Source organism: Manis javanica, chromosome 10, assembly GCF_040802235.1.
Source record: "Manis javanica isolate MJ-LG chromosome 10, MJ_LKY, whole genome shotgun sequence".
Taxonomy (NCBI): Eukaryota; Metazoa; Chordata; class Mammalia; order Pholidota; family Manidae; genus Manis; species Manis javanica.
Window position 1 is genome coordinate 66,657,487 of NC_133165.1, and position 16,697 is coordinate 66,674,183.

General features: G+C 38.5%; 2 long non-coding RNA genes across 5 annotated transcripts in view; both read right to left on the reverse strand.

The window, feature by feature from the left end:
• The window catches only part of LOC118972181 (uncharacterized), a 32,794-nt gene extending 30,554 nt beyond the window's left edge, over positions 1-2,240 (reverse strand). For 2 of the 3 annotated variants that reach the window (XR_012122345.1, XR_012122346.1), the window contains exons 1-2: positions 1,793-2,240; positions 1,406-1,542 (exon numbers count right to left, since the gene is read on the reverse strand). This is a non-coding gene — a long non-coding RNA (uncharacterized lncRNA). Of the gene's footprint in view, positions 1-1,405; positions 1,543-1,729 lie in introns of all 3 variants that reach the window. The other variant, XR_012122344.1, reaches the window with a different exon arrangement.
• Positions 2,241-6,576: 4,336 nt separating this feature from the next.
• LOC118972183 (uncharacterized) lies at positions 6,577-16,045 on the reverse strand. 2 transcript variants are annotated; one of them, XR_012122342.1, is made up of 4 exons: positions 15,928-16,045; positions 13,214-13,346; positions 10,592-10,985; positions 6,577-6,759 (listed from the first exon to the last, which is right to left on the reverse strand). It is a non-coding gene; the product is annotated as an uncharacterized lncRNA (long non-coding RNA). The 2 variants fall into 2 exon arrangements; XR_012122343.1 differs by lacking the exon at positions 6,577-6,759 and adding an exon at positions 6,785-7,163.
• Between the last annotated feature and the right edge of the window lie 652 nt (positions 16,046-16,697).

A 16,697-nucleotide genomic window follows, 5' to 3' on the forward strand; every position in this document is an offset into this window, starting at 1 on the left:
GAAAACTTGTACATGAGTATGTCTAGCAGGATTATTCATAATAGCCAAAAGTGGAAACAACCCAAATGTCCATCAACTGACAAATGGATAAATCAAATGGTGTATATCAATACAATGGATTATTATTCAGCAATAAAAATGAATGGAGTGCTGAAAAATGCCATATACAGTATAGATGAACTGTGTAAACACTATGATAAATGAAAGGGGCCAGACACAAAGACCACATATGTACCATTCACTTACATGAGATGCCCAGAATGGGCAAGTCTGTAGAGATAGAAAGTGTTTAGGGGTTTCCAAGGGATGAGGATGGGGTAGGGTCAGAAGTAATAGGATACAGAATTTCCTTTTGGGGTGATGAAAATACTCTGGCATTAGATATTGATGATGGCTGCACAACCTTGTGAATATACTAAAAAGCCACTGATTTGAGGACTTTGTAGTGTGTGAATTTTATCTCACTTTTTAAAATAATGCCAAGTGTTATATTTAATGAGTGCTTTATGGCCCCACACTTAGCTAGAGACAGTCCAATTAATGCATATTATTATCCCCATTTAACAAATAAGAAAAGTGAGGTTGAAGGAGATTAAATGCTTTGCTCAAGGTTGAAGGAGGGCACATACTAGGAAGCACTTGAGCTGAGAAAACTCAAGTAATTCCGAAGCCCCAACACTTAATCACTCCCAGCAACAAGCTGCCCTGATAAAAAAAATGGTTACATATCTGATAATACTCAAATAAAAATATTTATATGTGTGTATACAGCAGTACTTCAATATATATATATGCCATAGATAGTAGTAACATGTAATATGTTGTATTATGTGTATTTATTATATATACTATGGAACATATATAACATAATTCACAAAAGAAAAAATACAAATGGTGGTCAATAAATATTTGAAAGTTATTAACAGGAGTTACTTTTGAGGAAAGCACTGAAATTGAAGTGGGTTTTAGGGAGAATGGGTAAAGGGTTAACAAAACCTCTTCCCTTTCTGCATGAGAATTTGACACTTAGTTAACTTTCTAGCTTGTTTCTGAGGCAACGTGATGAGGACAGTGTGTCAACCCTGCTGCTAGGCAGCACTGCGCATAGGAGAAAAATGACCCCTCTTGGGTAAACTGCATCTGGAGTGAGGAACTATCAGTCCCAGGCATGAAGTCACATCTTGGGGCTTCCCTGAGTGCTGTGACTCTAGTAATCGATGTGTCTCTCACAGAAACCCTGGAAGCCATACCTATGAAGTTGTTAAAAGAGGTATCAGCTCCTGAGGGGAGTGAGGCCTGTCAGCTGAGGCAGCTTCCATGCTGGCTGGTGAGCGCCTTCCTCCCTCCCATCTAAGCTGCATGATCAGTGGCTGCTGCTGGGACTCCCGCAAGCACTTGCCCATACCTTGCTGCCCATCCAGGGGATCCTGGGGATCCTGGGCCACACCCTTTGGAGCACCTCAATGCAGTCTGCAGTAGGGTTGTGAGTCAGTGTGTAATTGACGGTAGGAAGACCTCTGCTGTTAGGCATAGTCAGAAGGGCTTTCATGGCAAATTGAAAATAAATTTGTAAGTTAAAAATTTTAATTCGAACCTTCCATTTCCACCAGTAGAATCTTCATGTACCCTGCAATCTCCTGTCTCTCACACCTTCCATCTTCTTCCTTTTTATAAATATTTCCTTCCTCCAGGCCCAAATATCCCTTTCCCCACTCCCAGATAAGCTCACCTTCCTCTGAACTGCCAGACGCAGCATCTTGCTTGCCTCTCTTTCGTATTGTGGTTCACTCACCTGAAAACGGAAATCTGGAATCGGTGGTTTCCCAGATCCATGTGAAACAATGATGTACTCATTTTATCATCATTCGAAGTTCGCACTCTTGGTGGAAAAAGGGAGTTAGTTTTGTTTATCTTGATAACTATGTAAAGCACTTGGCATGCCCAGCATACAGGAAGTACTCAATAAACGGTGGCTGGCAGTTTATTGTTCTCTGCTGCTTAACTTCCAGTACCTGCCTGGCTCCATTCCACACCAAAACACGAGTCTAGTTACAGATCTTGGCTTTCCCTCCATCTGCTTTGGCCTGTCCCAATACTAGGCACAGAGTCTTGCCTAGCTGTGTCTCAAGGAAACACAAATAAGTCAAAGGCAAAAACTCCTGGATTTGGCCAGAAATGAGGGCATTCAGAACAACTTATACCAGGGTTGTTCCTATATTTAAGACCTGAGAAGATTTGACAAAATTAGAGTAAGTTTTTATTGAGGTTTGGCCACCAGAGCTAAGCTATTTTTATCTCTCTAAGAGCAACCTGAAGTCCCAGCACTGCACTGTCCAATCTTCTAGGGTAGAGGTCTGCAAACGTGTTTTGAAAAGGGCCAGGTAGTAACTACTTTAGGCTTTGTGGACTATACATTCTGCCACTGCTATTGTAGCATGAAAGCAGCCACTCCTAAACAAATGGGCACTGTGTTCTTAGACAATCTGTCTAAGACACTAAAATTTGAATGCCATGTAATTTTCACATCACAAAGTGTTATATCCTTCATTTGACATTTTGTCAAACTTTGAAAAATGTAAGAAACATCTTTAGTTCACAGGCCATACTCAAACAGGCAGACGACCACATGGCACCCCAGGGCCGCAGGTGACCGAGCCTTCTAATGTTTCAGGCTAGGAATATTCAGGAATCACCAACGTCCAGAGGGAGGAACTCTCAGATTTGCTCTCTGAATTCAGAGTAAAAACGTAATATTGGGCCTTTGTAAATGTCCAGAGCTGACTAGGTTAGTCCAAGTTACCCTGTGGAAAAGAGGTTGGCAGAACTGTGAAGCATAAACACAGACTGACTTCTTCTATTTCACCTCACCAAGGCATGGCACCTCCCTGTTTCATGAGTGACTGCAAAGCATTAAAAATGAGGAGTCCATTTCCTAACCTAAACTCATCCTTCCTTCACTCTGATGCCCATATCATCAGAGTCCTTGGGACCATATTCCACTGGGCAGTTTACAGGGGTTATCGTAATTTAACAGAATTGACCACTTCCTTTCCCTTGAAACTTACTCTTTCCCTTCTCTAAGATTTTTGTTTATATTTTCATCAATTCTTTTGTCCAATTTTTCTCCATTTCTTTTAGCTTTCCCTCTTCCTCTGTTTATCCCATAAATATTTTTTATTCTTTAGGGTTCTGTCTTGGGCCAGCATTTTTTTTCTTACCCATGGTTTCAAATACTGTTTTATGCTGATTGTCCCAGCCCCAGATTTCCAGTTTGAATTTCCATGCTGATCTCTGGACTCTATATTCAGTTCCCTCCTAGATAATGTATTTGGATGTTCTATTGGCATCTCAATTGAACATGTCCAAAACTTAAGTGACCCTCTTCCGTTCTGATCTTCTGCCCACTATGAATTCCCTACCTTAGATGGCAGCGGTACCAATCCAGTTTCCCATGTTGCCAATAGTACAGGATCTCCTCAGCCAAGGCTGCTCTGGTGAGAAAGGCAATCCTCACTTACAGAGGTGAACTCTCTGGCCCTTCTGCCTTCCTAGAGATGATTGGATTTGGACAGATGTTGAACTCACTCTAGATTAATCAGATTATCTCCTACGATTATCTTCAGCAATTTCTGATGCTCAAACTAGGGCTCATGCAGCAATATGCTTGGGAAAGAGTAGAAAGTTGGTCTACAGAGAGTGAAGTTGTACACAAAGAAAGGCAGGGAGAGTAGAAGACATGGCCTTGGTCAGAGGAAACTTGACCCTGCCCTCCCAACTCCCTGCCTGCCTGTGCCTCGCCTGAAAGCTGCCTGTGTCCTTGGATCCCCATTCTCTGCATATAAAATAGTTTGCCTCTAAACTTTAGTAATTAATTCTTGTATTAAATTCCTTTGGTTTTCTAATGTGAGTTTTGTGTTCTTGGCTGCACCCTGACTGATATAAACACCTTTCAAAATAGCACATCAAGGTTGACATCACTTAAGATGTACCTATGTTTCACTGTATGAATGTTCTATGAATGTTCTAACATTTATTTAATCATTTAACTATTGATGAACATTTAACTTGTTTCCAAGTTTTTTGCTACCACAGTTTGTGCTGTAATGAACATATCTGTATATATATGTATTTCTATAGGACAAAGTAAAATTGCTAGGAGTAATATTGCTAGGTCAAAAAAGGGCATATGTATTTTTAAAATTTTAATGATATTGCCAAATTTCCCCCAAATGTGTTCCAATCTATACTTTCAACAACTGTGTGCATTAATGTGCCTGTTACCCTATCCACTGGGCAACTCTTTGCCAATAACATAGTGAAAAATGTTTTCTTCCTTTCATTTGCATCACTTTACATTCTGAATGAGATTAGCTATCCTTTCATATCCCTACTGGCTACTTGCATTTCTTTTACTGTGAACTGCTTTGTAACTGGTTTTATTTTTTGCTCTATATCATGACCTTTATCTAGAACAATAATAAAAAGCAACATCAATTAGGACTGCATATCACCCCTTTCTATGATTATACCATAATTATTCTTTTATTACTGAATGTTTAGGTTGTTTCCAATCATTTCTTTAACACAAATTCTTAGATGAGGCGTTGTTGGGACATAAGGGTTTGTGTGTGTGTGTGTGTGTGTGTGTGTGTGTGTGTGTGTGTGTGTACGGTTTTTGAGAAGCATTGCCAGGTAGCCCCATGAAAAGTTCACTCCAGGTGGCACTTGTACCAGCAGATTATGAGGATGCCCATTTCCCCATACAAAGATATTCAGCCCAGAGATACCTTCTGGGGTCTGTATCATGAACTACATGTAAGATGATTCCCCTGACTTGCTTCCCAATTAGTTTCCAGAATTGCAGGCTTGTGGCAGCTCAGTCTCCAGCATGAGCGGATTCCTTTGACCATCATTGTGAAGTTAAAAATATAGACTAGCCCTTTTTGCGTATGTTCTCTTTATTCCACAGCTATCTATTGAGAATCTGTTCTGTGTCAAGAGGTTTTTTCTTGCCCTGGAAATCTCCCATCAAAACGGTGAGAGCCACAGTTATATCCAACGAGAAATACCATCATACTTAGAAATGGCTTGAGTTTTGGAGAAAGCCCAATTATAGACTGTGTGAACTTGGACAGGTTGCTTAATTTTTCTGAGTCTCAGTTTTCTCTTGCATTCAATTGAGATTACAAAACTGATGTTGGAGGACCTGATGGCCCAGCACATGGAGGTGTTAACATAGGGATTAAAAGTATAGACTATCTAGGCTGACTAATATGGTTTGAATCATGTTTGCACTGCTTACTGGCTTTATGACCACATAAATAATTTAACCTTACTTCCTTCATGGGTAAAGTGGACATGATTATACTTACCTCACAGTGTTATTGAGTGGATCAAATTAGACGATAAATGTAAGGTATTTAGCATAGTACCTACTAAGTGCTCAATTAATATTAGTTGTTTTTCTTAAATAATTTTATTATATAATTTGCATACCTCCTTGTATTGCACTTTGGTTTATTATGCTGTGCAGCTACTGTGTGGAAGGAACTGCAGGTGAGGTAGAAATAGCAAAAGGACTAGAGCTAGAAGTGGGGCTTGAGGATGTGACTGAATTGCTGCCTCCAGTGGTAAAAATTGAAGGATGAGGAGTTGCTTCTTATGGATGAGCAGAGAAAGTGGTTTTTTGAGATGGAAACTACTCCTGGTAAAGATTCTGTGACAATTGCTGAAGTAACAAGAAACAATTTAGAATATTCCATAAATGTAGTTGATGAAGCAGAGGCAGAGTTTGAGAGGATTAACTCTAATTTTGAAAGAAGTTCTGCTGTGGGTGAAATGCTATCAAACAGCATCTTGTGCTGCAGAGGAGTCGTTCATGAAAGGGAGAGTCAATCAGCGTGACAAACCTCATTGCTGCTGTCTTATTTTAAGAACTTAATCCAGCCGTCTCAGCCTCCAGCAGGCACCTCCCAGCCCTCAGAGGGATCCCACCCAACTGCCCCCTTGGCCTCGGACGTTCAGCCTCCAGAGCTTGGCACTTTGGTACAGCAGCCCTAGCAAACTGATATGCACCCCCATAGAAGTCACCCGTTTTAGTGTACAATTCAACGACTTTCTGTAAACTAACAGAGTTGTATTATTTTAATATTAGAATATTTTCGTCACTCCTAAAAGAAAGCAACCAGTTTGCAGTCACTCCCATTCTCTTCTTTATGCCCAGGCAACCACTAATTTTCACTGTCTCTATAGATTTGCCTTTTCCGGGCATTTCAGTTAAATCATCTCCAATGATTGGGATAATTTATATATTAGGAGTCAGCCTGTTCTATATCCTGATTGTCTATTTGTTAAAATTTCTTATATTGAGTCCAAATCTACTGTCCTATAATGTACACAGTAACATATTTCTATTTGTAATATAAGTAAATCAGAAACTGTTTTATATACCACAGAGTAGTTGAAAAGGGATTGAAATATTCAGCCCAAATCACCATTGTAATCATAAATTAAGAAATTATCACTTTGTTTTTAGCAATCGATAATGAAAAAGATTGACAAAAGAGACTATTAGGATTGCATATCTATATTTCAATTAAAAAACAAAGAGAGAGATTATGAGGAAGAATGCTTTTTTGAGTCGCAGGAGGATAAACAGCCCAGGAAGGATCTCCACAGACCTGCTAATGAGAAACGTTCCTCGTGGTGAGACCTGAACCGACAAGCCATTCCTCAGAGCTGCTCAGGCGCATCTGAAAACTAAGCGGGACATTCAGTCAAGACCACATGGGCGGGGCCACACCCAGATAGCGGAGCATCCTTACTGCCAAAGACAGTGTTGGACGCTGCGCAAAGATGGGGCTTTGGGCAAAGTCCCTTTGTTGAGAAGCTCCATTTAGATGTAATCTATCTAGGGCATTATGTCAAACTTGCAAATGAAGAAGTCCTTGCTTTTCTCACCTAGAAGAGTTGGCCTCCTGGTTGACCTTACCAACCTAATAGTAACGATAAATTGAAACTATGGACTATGTACATAAGCAGGCATCTGTAAACGTTTCTTCAAAAATCTTTATTAAGCACCTGGTGAGTGCCAGGTACTGTTCTCAGCACTTTGAAGTTTATCAGTCAGTAAATAAAGGTCCCAGCACTATGGTGCTAGCATTCTAGAGGAGAAAGTCAGAAAATAAACATTAAATATAGTAATAATAAGTAAGTTGACTGAAGTATTAGGTTGGGAGAATTAAGTTAAAGAAAATTAGAGCAAGGCAAGGGATTTGGGAGTTCTGGGGGTGAGCATGGATGAGGCTGCAATTTTATTTTCTTTCTTTTTTTGAAAGCATTTTAGTAAAGTATAATTGATACAGGCAAAGCTGTACATATTTAATGTATAAACTTGATGAGTTTGGAGATACATAAACATCCTTGAAATCATCACTACTCTCTATGCCATAAACATCACCTCTCAAAGTTTTCTTCTGCTCTCTTTATATATTTATTTATCTGGTGAAGTTACATTTTTATTTATTTTATTTATTTATTCATTTATTTATTTTTGATTAAGGTATTATTGATATACACTCTTATGAAGGTTTCACATGAATCAACAATGTGGTTACTACATTTATCCATATTATCAAGTCCCACCCATACCCCAATGCAGTCACTGTCCATCAGTGCAGCAAGATGCCACAGATTCACTATTTGCCTCTTCTGTGCTACACTGTTTTCCCCGTGATCCCCCACACCACATGTACTAAACATAATACTTCTCAGTCCCCTTCTCCCTCCCTCCCCACCTACCCTCCCACACCCCTTTGGTAACGACTAGTTCCTTCTTGGAGTTTCTGAGTCTCCTGCTATTTTGTTCCTTCAGTCTTGCTTCATTGTTATACTCCATAAACAAGGGAAATCATTTGGCACTTGTCTTTCTTCACCTGGCTTATTTCACTGAGCATAATATCCTCCAGTTCCATCCATGTTATGGCAAATGGTAGGATTTGTTTCTTTCTTATGGCTGAATAGTATTCCATTGTGTATATGTACCACATCTTCTTTAGCCATTCATGTACTGATGGACACTTAGGTTGCTTCCATATCTTGACTATTGTAAAAAGTGCTGTGATAAACATAGGGGTGCATATGTCTTTTTGAATCTGAGAAATTGTATTCTGTGGGTAAATTCCAAGGAGTGGGATTCCCAGATCAAATGGTATTTCTATTTTTAGTTTTTGGGGGAACTCCCATATTGCTTTCCACAATGGTTGAACTAGCTTACATTTCCACCAGAAGTGTAGGAGGGTTCCCCTTTCTCCACATCCTCGCCAGTATTTGTTTTTCTTAGTCTTTTCGATGCTGGCCATCCTTACTGGTGTGAGGTGATATCTCATTGTGGTTTTAATTTGCATTTCCCTGATGAGTAATGATGTGGAGCATCTTTTCATGTGCCTGTTGGCCATCTAAATTTCTTCTTTGGAAAAGTGTCTGTTCAGCTCTTCTACCCATTTTTTAATAGGCTTATTTGCTTTTTGTTTGTTGAGATACATGAGCTCTTCATATAATTTGGATGTCAACCCCTTATTGGATATGTCATTTATGAATATATTCTCCCATGCTGTAGGATGTCTCTTTGTTCTACTGATGGTGTCTTTTGCTGCACCGAAGTTTTTTAGTTTGATATAGTCCCACTTCTTCATTTTTGCTTTTATTTCCCTTGCCCAGGGTGATATGTTCATGAAGAAGTTGCTCATGTTTATGTCCCAGAGATTTTTGCCTATAATTTTTCTAAGTATTTTATGGTTTCATGACTTACATTCAGGTGTTTGATGCATTTTGAGTTTACTTTTGTGTATGGGGTTAGACAATAATCCAGTTTCATTCTCTTACATGTAGCTATCCAGATTTGCCAACACCAGCTGTTGGAGAGGCTATCACTTCCCCATTGTATATCCATGGCTCCTTTATTGTATATTAATTGACCATATATGCTTGGGTTTATATCTGGGCTCTCTATTCTGTTCCTGTGGTTCTATGGGTCTGTTCTTGTGCCAGTACCAAATTGCCTTGATTACTGTGGCTTTGTAGTAGAGCTTGAAGTTGGGGAGTGTAATTCCCCCTGCTTTATTCTGCCTTCTCAGGACTGCTTTGGCTATTCGGGGTCTTTTGTCATTCCATATGACTTTTAGAATGATTTGCTCTAGTTCATTGAAGAATGCTGTTGGTATTTTGATAGGGATTACATTGAATCTATAGATTGGTTTAGGCAGGATGGCCATTTTGACACTATTAATTCTTCCTAGCCAGGACAATGGGATGAATTTCCATTATTAGTGTCCTCTTTAATTTCTCTTAAGAGTGTCTTATCATTTACAGGGTACAGGTCTTTCACTTCCTTGGTTAGGTTTATTCCTGGTATTTTATTCTTTTTGATGCATTTGTGAATGGACTTGTTTTCCTGATTTCTCTTTCTGCTAGTTCACCATTAGTGTATAGGAATGCAACAGATTTCTGTGTGTTAATTTTGTATCCCACAACTTTGCTGAATTCAGATACTAGGTCTACTAGTTCTGGAGTGGACCTTTTTTATGTTTTTATAAGATAAGATGACACAAATAATTTTTGTAATTTCTCTTTCTCACCTCAGGCAATGATTCTCCTGGCTTAAACAGGGACTGGTCATTGATCCTTGGTACATTAGAATGCCTGAATTGAATAACAAGTGTATGTTTAACTTTTTCAGAAGCTTCCAAACTATTTTCCAAAGGGGTTTTACCATTTTATATTCCCACCAGCACCTATCGTTGGCTTATGATATGGTCAGTTGATTGTTGACCATATGGCTGGCTTATGGCTTACTATAAATTCTTCTTAAAAGACATTTTAGGAATTTTACCTTTTAACCTTTGAGCCTCAAGATGAAGGTTTAACGTAAAATGTAGTCCTTCTTGATATTTCCTATGCTGGCTCACTTTCAGGCATGTTCTGTTGTTTCAAGGATGTATATGTATGTCAAAACATGTCAACTTGTACACTGTAAATAGGTGAAGCTTATTTCATGCATATTATACCTCAAGAAAGCTGTTTTCATGAAACACTAAGATACCACTTCCTACTCACCAGATAGGCTACCATGAAAAGTTTTGGTAATACCTAGAGTGTGGAGAAATGAGAACTTTCATCACTGTTGGGGGAAGCCTAAATATGCATGACTATTTTGGAAAACTGACAGGATTTATGAAAGGTCAATAAACCTATCTCATGACCCAACAATTCCACTTCCTGGATGATACTCAAGAGAAGCAAGTGCATATGTCTACCAAACACATGTGCAGGACTGTTCATAGTAACTTCCTGTTTACAGATGAAAAATAATCTATCAATATTAGAATGAATAAGTTGTGGTATATTTACACAAAATAATACAACACAGAAAAAAAATGAGCTACTGTTACAGAGTGGTAACACATGATGAATCTCAAAGATGTCAGGTGGAATGAGATGAGCCACACATGAAGAAAACATGCTCTCTGGTTCCATTTTTATGAAGCTCAGAATAGGAAAAACTAATGGTAAATCAGATCCAAATAGTAGCTACCTTTGGAGAACTGTCGATTGGAAGGAGGCTAAGTGAACCTTCTGGGTTGCTGGATATATTCTCTATGTTGGTCCCTGTGTTGATTACATAGAAACATGTAAGAATTCCTTCAGCTGCACACTTAAAATTTGCAAACTTTACTAAATGTAAGTTATACAGCAATGAAAATTCAAACAGCAGCAACATAAATGGTAACACAAATGTCATGATTTACAAAGGGAGAAGTTGATAAGGAAAAAAAGGACGTGTAGAATATAATTCCAAGAAACTGGGCAGTGGAGGCTTCACTCATCGAGAATTTCTGATTATAAATATGTAGTTGCTCCTGCAGTTGTAGGGGTCAAAGGCAGGCTGCCCCAAGATGCACCACTTTGGCAGGCAGATTATGTCAGACCTGAAAAAATCAAGGCCCAAAAGTCTCAGAAAGAAACTGTGACTTTCCTCTTAACAGCCTAAAAAGAGTTTACGCAGAGGGCCTGCTCCATGAATAGCGCTCTCTCCATAGATACCTACATTGTAATATGAACTACGAGTGGTAGACAAGGAGGATTTTAGCAAAGTCTGTCTGTTAAAATTCCTTCCTGTATGCAGTTGTGACCCAGCGAACATTTATTTACCAAACATTTACTGCTGTGAATTGCTGTGAATTGCTTCCCTTTCCCTTTGAAGTCCCAGAACTCTGCTCCCTTCCTTAGTTCAGGATGACAGATATATATCATTGTTCCTGGCTGACTTTGGAACCTCATGTCTTCATGGATTCCCCATAGTTTCAGAGATTTTGTTTTCTCCCGTTAAGCCACTTCATATCAAGTTGATTCTTAGACCAGGTAAAGGGCAGAGAAAAAGTTTTCCTCTCCAACACTGTATTTCAAGAATGTTAATTGGCTCTGGCTTCTCCCTCCCCTAATCCTGGTTGTCTATATTTATCAGGAGATATAATAGAATTATTTTTGAAAATTGGAGTTCCTATTTATTATTATAAATGTTAGAGGAATCAAACTATGGTATGAATGTTTCACTTTTCTAAGTTAGGAACTTACAGTTCCAGCCCAGGCCCTTTTTTCTGAGCTGAAGAATCCCAGGATCCAGCTGCCTACCGAGCATATCCACTTGAGATCTCAAACACAGCACACTCAAAACTGGACTCATCATCTCCTATGCACCCTGTCGTCCTCCAAGTTTATCTACCATCCTGCATCCCCATCACTGACCCACTAGAAACTCAAAACTCAAGCTAGTTTTTTTCCTTCTACCTTATATTTCCCCACACAAGCAATCAAAAAATTCTGTTGATTCTGATCCCTCATATCTCTTACCTGACCCCTTCTCTCTGTACCTCCTGCCTTATTTTTTCTTGGCCTTTCACTGTTTCTCTCATCTGTTGTAACAGCAAACCCTCAAAGAATGATTTGCAGTCCACAATCCTGCTAAGAGACCATGAATGAATCTAAAATGAGAGATTTCATTTTCATGGACTAATGGTGCTCAATTCCATGTATTTGTATATACACCAAAGGATTAATTATTAATAACTACCTAAGTGAGCTACTAAGTTTTACTGAAACTTTGTATTAGTTAACTAAACTTAGCACAGTAATAGGATTTACTGATTACTCTAAACTGTATTCTACAAAGAAGCCCAGCTGAATACAATGTTATGATACATAAATAGGTGGAATTACCCTAATTTTCAGAGAGGATGCCTTCTTATTAGTGTCATGGCTTTCAGTTCCTGCTTTTTTGCTTTTTAATCCTAATAAATTTCCCATAAACATAGATTTACCCTACTGAACTTCAGGTTTATAGCGAATACTTGAAGGCGTATGTGCATTTTGATTCAAATAGTGATCATTCACAAACCTAATGCTAATGTAGATATACATATAATCCCACCAAACTTTGGTTTTAAGAAAACATCTCATCTTCGGTACTTTTTCCTTAGGACTGAGTACTTCTAACTCAGGAAGTGGTAACAGTATGGTAAGTAAGTTATGGGGTCATTTCTTCTCTCTGCAAAGTGGACATTTGAAGATCGCCATCTCTACTATTACCTTGCCTTTAATTCCTGCCTTTCTTCTCCAAACACATGCAGTCTATCACTTTAGTCTATAACTACCAAATAGTGATCTTTTTTACAGAAAAAAAATTTCTTCTGCTCATAATATTTCAGTTTCTACATAGCTTTCAGCAATGATTATTAACAGACTTTAGGTACTTTTTCCTTTAAGAATAAGTGGATAAAAAACAAAATTTTTTACTTTATTTTGACAAAAGCATACATATACAATACACATGTTATAATTTTGTATAATTGTGGAGAATTTGCAACACAAATGAAGCCCATCCGTAGATGCTCTACCATTGGGTAGCTACACATTCTGACACATACCACTTCACCAGTTGCTAAGGCAGACAAAGAATGCTGGAGTGTTTTGCATTAGTAATTAAATGCTTAAGCTTGGAAGTGACACCTGTCATATCTACCTATATCTCTTTGGCCAGAATTAGTTACATACCTCTGCCTGACTATAAGGGAATAGGCAAGTATAATTCTTCCTTGTGCCTAGAAGGAGAAAGAGCCAGACATGGGTGAGCACTAGAAGTTTCTGCCACATCTCCTACCTCAGTTGTCCACCAAACATCCTATTCTTCCTCCAATTCTCATTCAGCTGAAATGCTGTGAAGGTTTCACTGTGTCTTCCTCACAGATGTCAAATCCCCTGCACGTTTCATCAGCCCTTTGGGAAGACCAACACTAAAACAAATATTACATTGGATTGTGATTACTGGTCTGTATGTCCTATAGAGGAAAACAATCATGCTTTTCCACCTTGGTATTCTCAGCATTGATACAGTGCCTATTCCATAGAAGATATTCAATCAACATTTATTATGTACTTGGTTAATGAATGTACAAAGAACTTAGCTTTATAACTACACAGAACCTTCTTCCATAATACAATTACTCATAAATAATTTTTTGGCAATTTAAATATAAAACTTTTTTCCCTTGCTAACTTTAAATAAAGTGTTGAGTCATGCCTTCAATTTTTTTAACCTGCTTTTGCATGAAGAATAAACATATGGTCTTATTTCTGCTTTATTCCAGGGGCCTGAGTTAACTCTATAAAAAAGTTATTCTCTTTTCAAAATTCTGGGCTACCTTTTGTAACCACTTTCTAGTGTTTCAGACAAACATCCTTTCCATAGTTTGTGGTTGGTTTTAAGTTGCAAGTTTGTATTGCTTTGTTGAATCAGTGGTAATGTCAGAAACCTGTTTCAGCACATGTGGTCAAGAGAGGAGAAACACCTTAATAGGTGGAAAGCATATTTTGCACAGTGCTTTTACTACTTTTGTTGAGTATCTATATTGTACACTGAGAAGGCAGAGAAGAAGACTTAGAGCATAAGCCCTCAGAGCTCATGATGATGAATGTAAGGACAATGTGATAGTAAACTACAATAAAGGACAATGATGTTATGAATGACATGTGACTGACAAATGTGTGGTATAAACACCAAGTCCTCTGAGTTCCAGACTGGCATGCCCTGGTTGCAGAATACGTTGGAGGGGAGAGAAACTGGAGGTAAGGAGACTACTTAGAAAGCCATGTCATGGTCCCATCATGATATTCAGGTCTAAACCATTTTTCACACACCACAGTACACACAGATATTTAACTTACAGTGTAATCGAATTTCTTACATAAGGAAGATATTTTAAAGACAGTTCTTCTGCATTTAGGTTTATTTTATTCCCACTCTTTTTCACAAATAGTAGTTTGTGTGTGTGTGCATAAACTTTTCTATTTTAGAAGATAGTGTACTTATGATGAAACCTGAAAATATTTTAAGTCCCTAGATGTTAAAATATCTATTCATTTTTTTAAAGCAGATTAGAGTTTATCATTCTATATTACTTCCCTAATTTACTAAGTTACTCTTTAATTGAAAATCATTTTGAATCAACCGTCAAGGAAACTGTTTTCTAAAACAAACATGTGAAACACTGATATCAGCCCTTATCATTTTGGGTGCGTTCGTTGAGAGGCCCAGGTGTAAATGCACTATGTTTGTGAGTTCAGCTTTTGTTTGACTGAGCTGGAAGTAACTGTTCCCATGCCAGCAACTAGCCACCTGGCAGTGGGATTATACTGACCTGAGTGGGGGTGGGGGGTGAGAAGATGGAGGAGCTGCATCCCAAACCACTTAGAGTGATGCCCAGAAAGAGAATAGCATTATATGCAATTAAATGTGTACATACACATTATCGTTAATAAGATACTTAGCATATTATCTTCTTTGCTTGTTAAGGGTAGCAATAAAATGTTCATTCATCAAGAAGGGACAAAAATACACATATGTGATCTCATTTCCCTATTTGCAACAATTTCTTCTCCCCCAACATTTAGTGATGTTACCAGAGCTCATTTACAGACTGAATTCACTGATTTCTAGTTCAATCAAAAGAAATTTAGTGAATATGCAGTTGCATTTGCACAATTGGTTATGAGGAACCTTAAGCCCAAAGATCATACTTAACAAAGAAATGAAATCAGAATGCTCTTCTGAAAGAGGAAGTCAAAATGGGAACATTCCCATCTCTTTCCAGACAAGACTACATTTTATCACATTTGAAAAATCAGTTAGCTATTTCGTTATAATTTCTCAATGTCAAATGCCCAATTATTGTGTAAATCAGGAAACAAGTTTTGTCCTTGACTGATGTGGGAAGGAATATAATTTTTTTATAATGTGAGAAGGGGAAGTGTGATCCAGCCAAAGGTCTACCTGCATTGGCCCTGAAGCTTGAAGATAGCAGAAATAATTGATTTTCAGAGTATTCACAAAAAAATCAAAAGCCATCCAAAATTATTTTACTAGTCGCTCATACACCAAGCACACTGATTTGTAAAATAGCCTCTAATTGTTCAGCAGCATCTAAGAGGTGTCCGGCCAACCTTTTAGAGAAAACTCATACTTTAAATATATAAAATGGATTTACACAACTAACAGGCTCTAAAATCAGGTAAGAGGTAGGCAAAGAAGTTATAGCTTTAAGGGTGAGAATTGGTTTTCAATAGAATTTCTTCTCTTTCCTTTTCAATTGTTACAAGGTAGTGTGGCACACTGAAAAGACCATGGAACTGAGTCCAAATCCCTAATTGCTATATTTCTCAGAGCATATAACTTCACTTCTCTGGGACACATATTGTTTTCACTTGTAAAATGAAAATAAGACCGACCTATAAGACTCCTGGAATAAATATAGGTAATAGTTATTAAGTGACTAATACTTTAGAAGCATTCGATAAACAGAAGCTGGTATTATTTACCTCTCCTTTTTCCTTTAGCCTCAGTGAGTCTGGGTAGTCACCAGCCTTGATCATGCAAACCTAAGTGTGTCTCGAACGCCCTCACTTCCCGCACACCCACCATCATTGGCATCTGGCCTGCTTATCAGTCCTCTAGCTGCAGTCGCCAAGTCCAGGGCTAGAGGGATTTAAAAAAAAAAATACTTTGCTCTTGTTACTCTCCGGTTAATTACTCATGAATAGTTTCCATTTGCCTTTGGGGTGAAGCCTAAACTTCACTGTCTTTGCGATTAAGAGCTGAGGTCTCACCCTGCCCACTCCAGCCTCCTTTCTCTTGGCCATGTTTCACCAGATACCTCTGCACTTCTCTTTGTGTCTGCCCAGCAGACTGGGGAAACAGGGGGCATGAAGGTAGAGGAGAGGGTGAGAGCAATGCAAATACCAGGCTGGTAAAATCTCTGTAGCTGGTCATTAAGTCCACAGCAGATTCCATTAGGCTAACGCTGTGACTTAGGCTTAGTGATCAAGTGATGAGTTTCAAACACAGAGACTTGTGGCTCTATGACACAGCACAGGAACTCCTGACTCAGGTAACATAGTATTGGCAGTATAGTAGAAATAATTCCTCTGGTGCATGTTAAATAGTCCTATTTCCTCTGAGTATGACCCAGTCACCCGGCTCCAAATACAACAGCAAGACTATGAGTTAAATTAATGTGGAAGTGAAATGATTTCTGGAGTTTGGATGGTGTCCAGAGACCTGGTAAAGAAATTACCTTGCTTGCTTGATC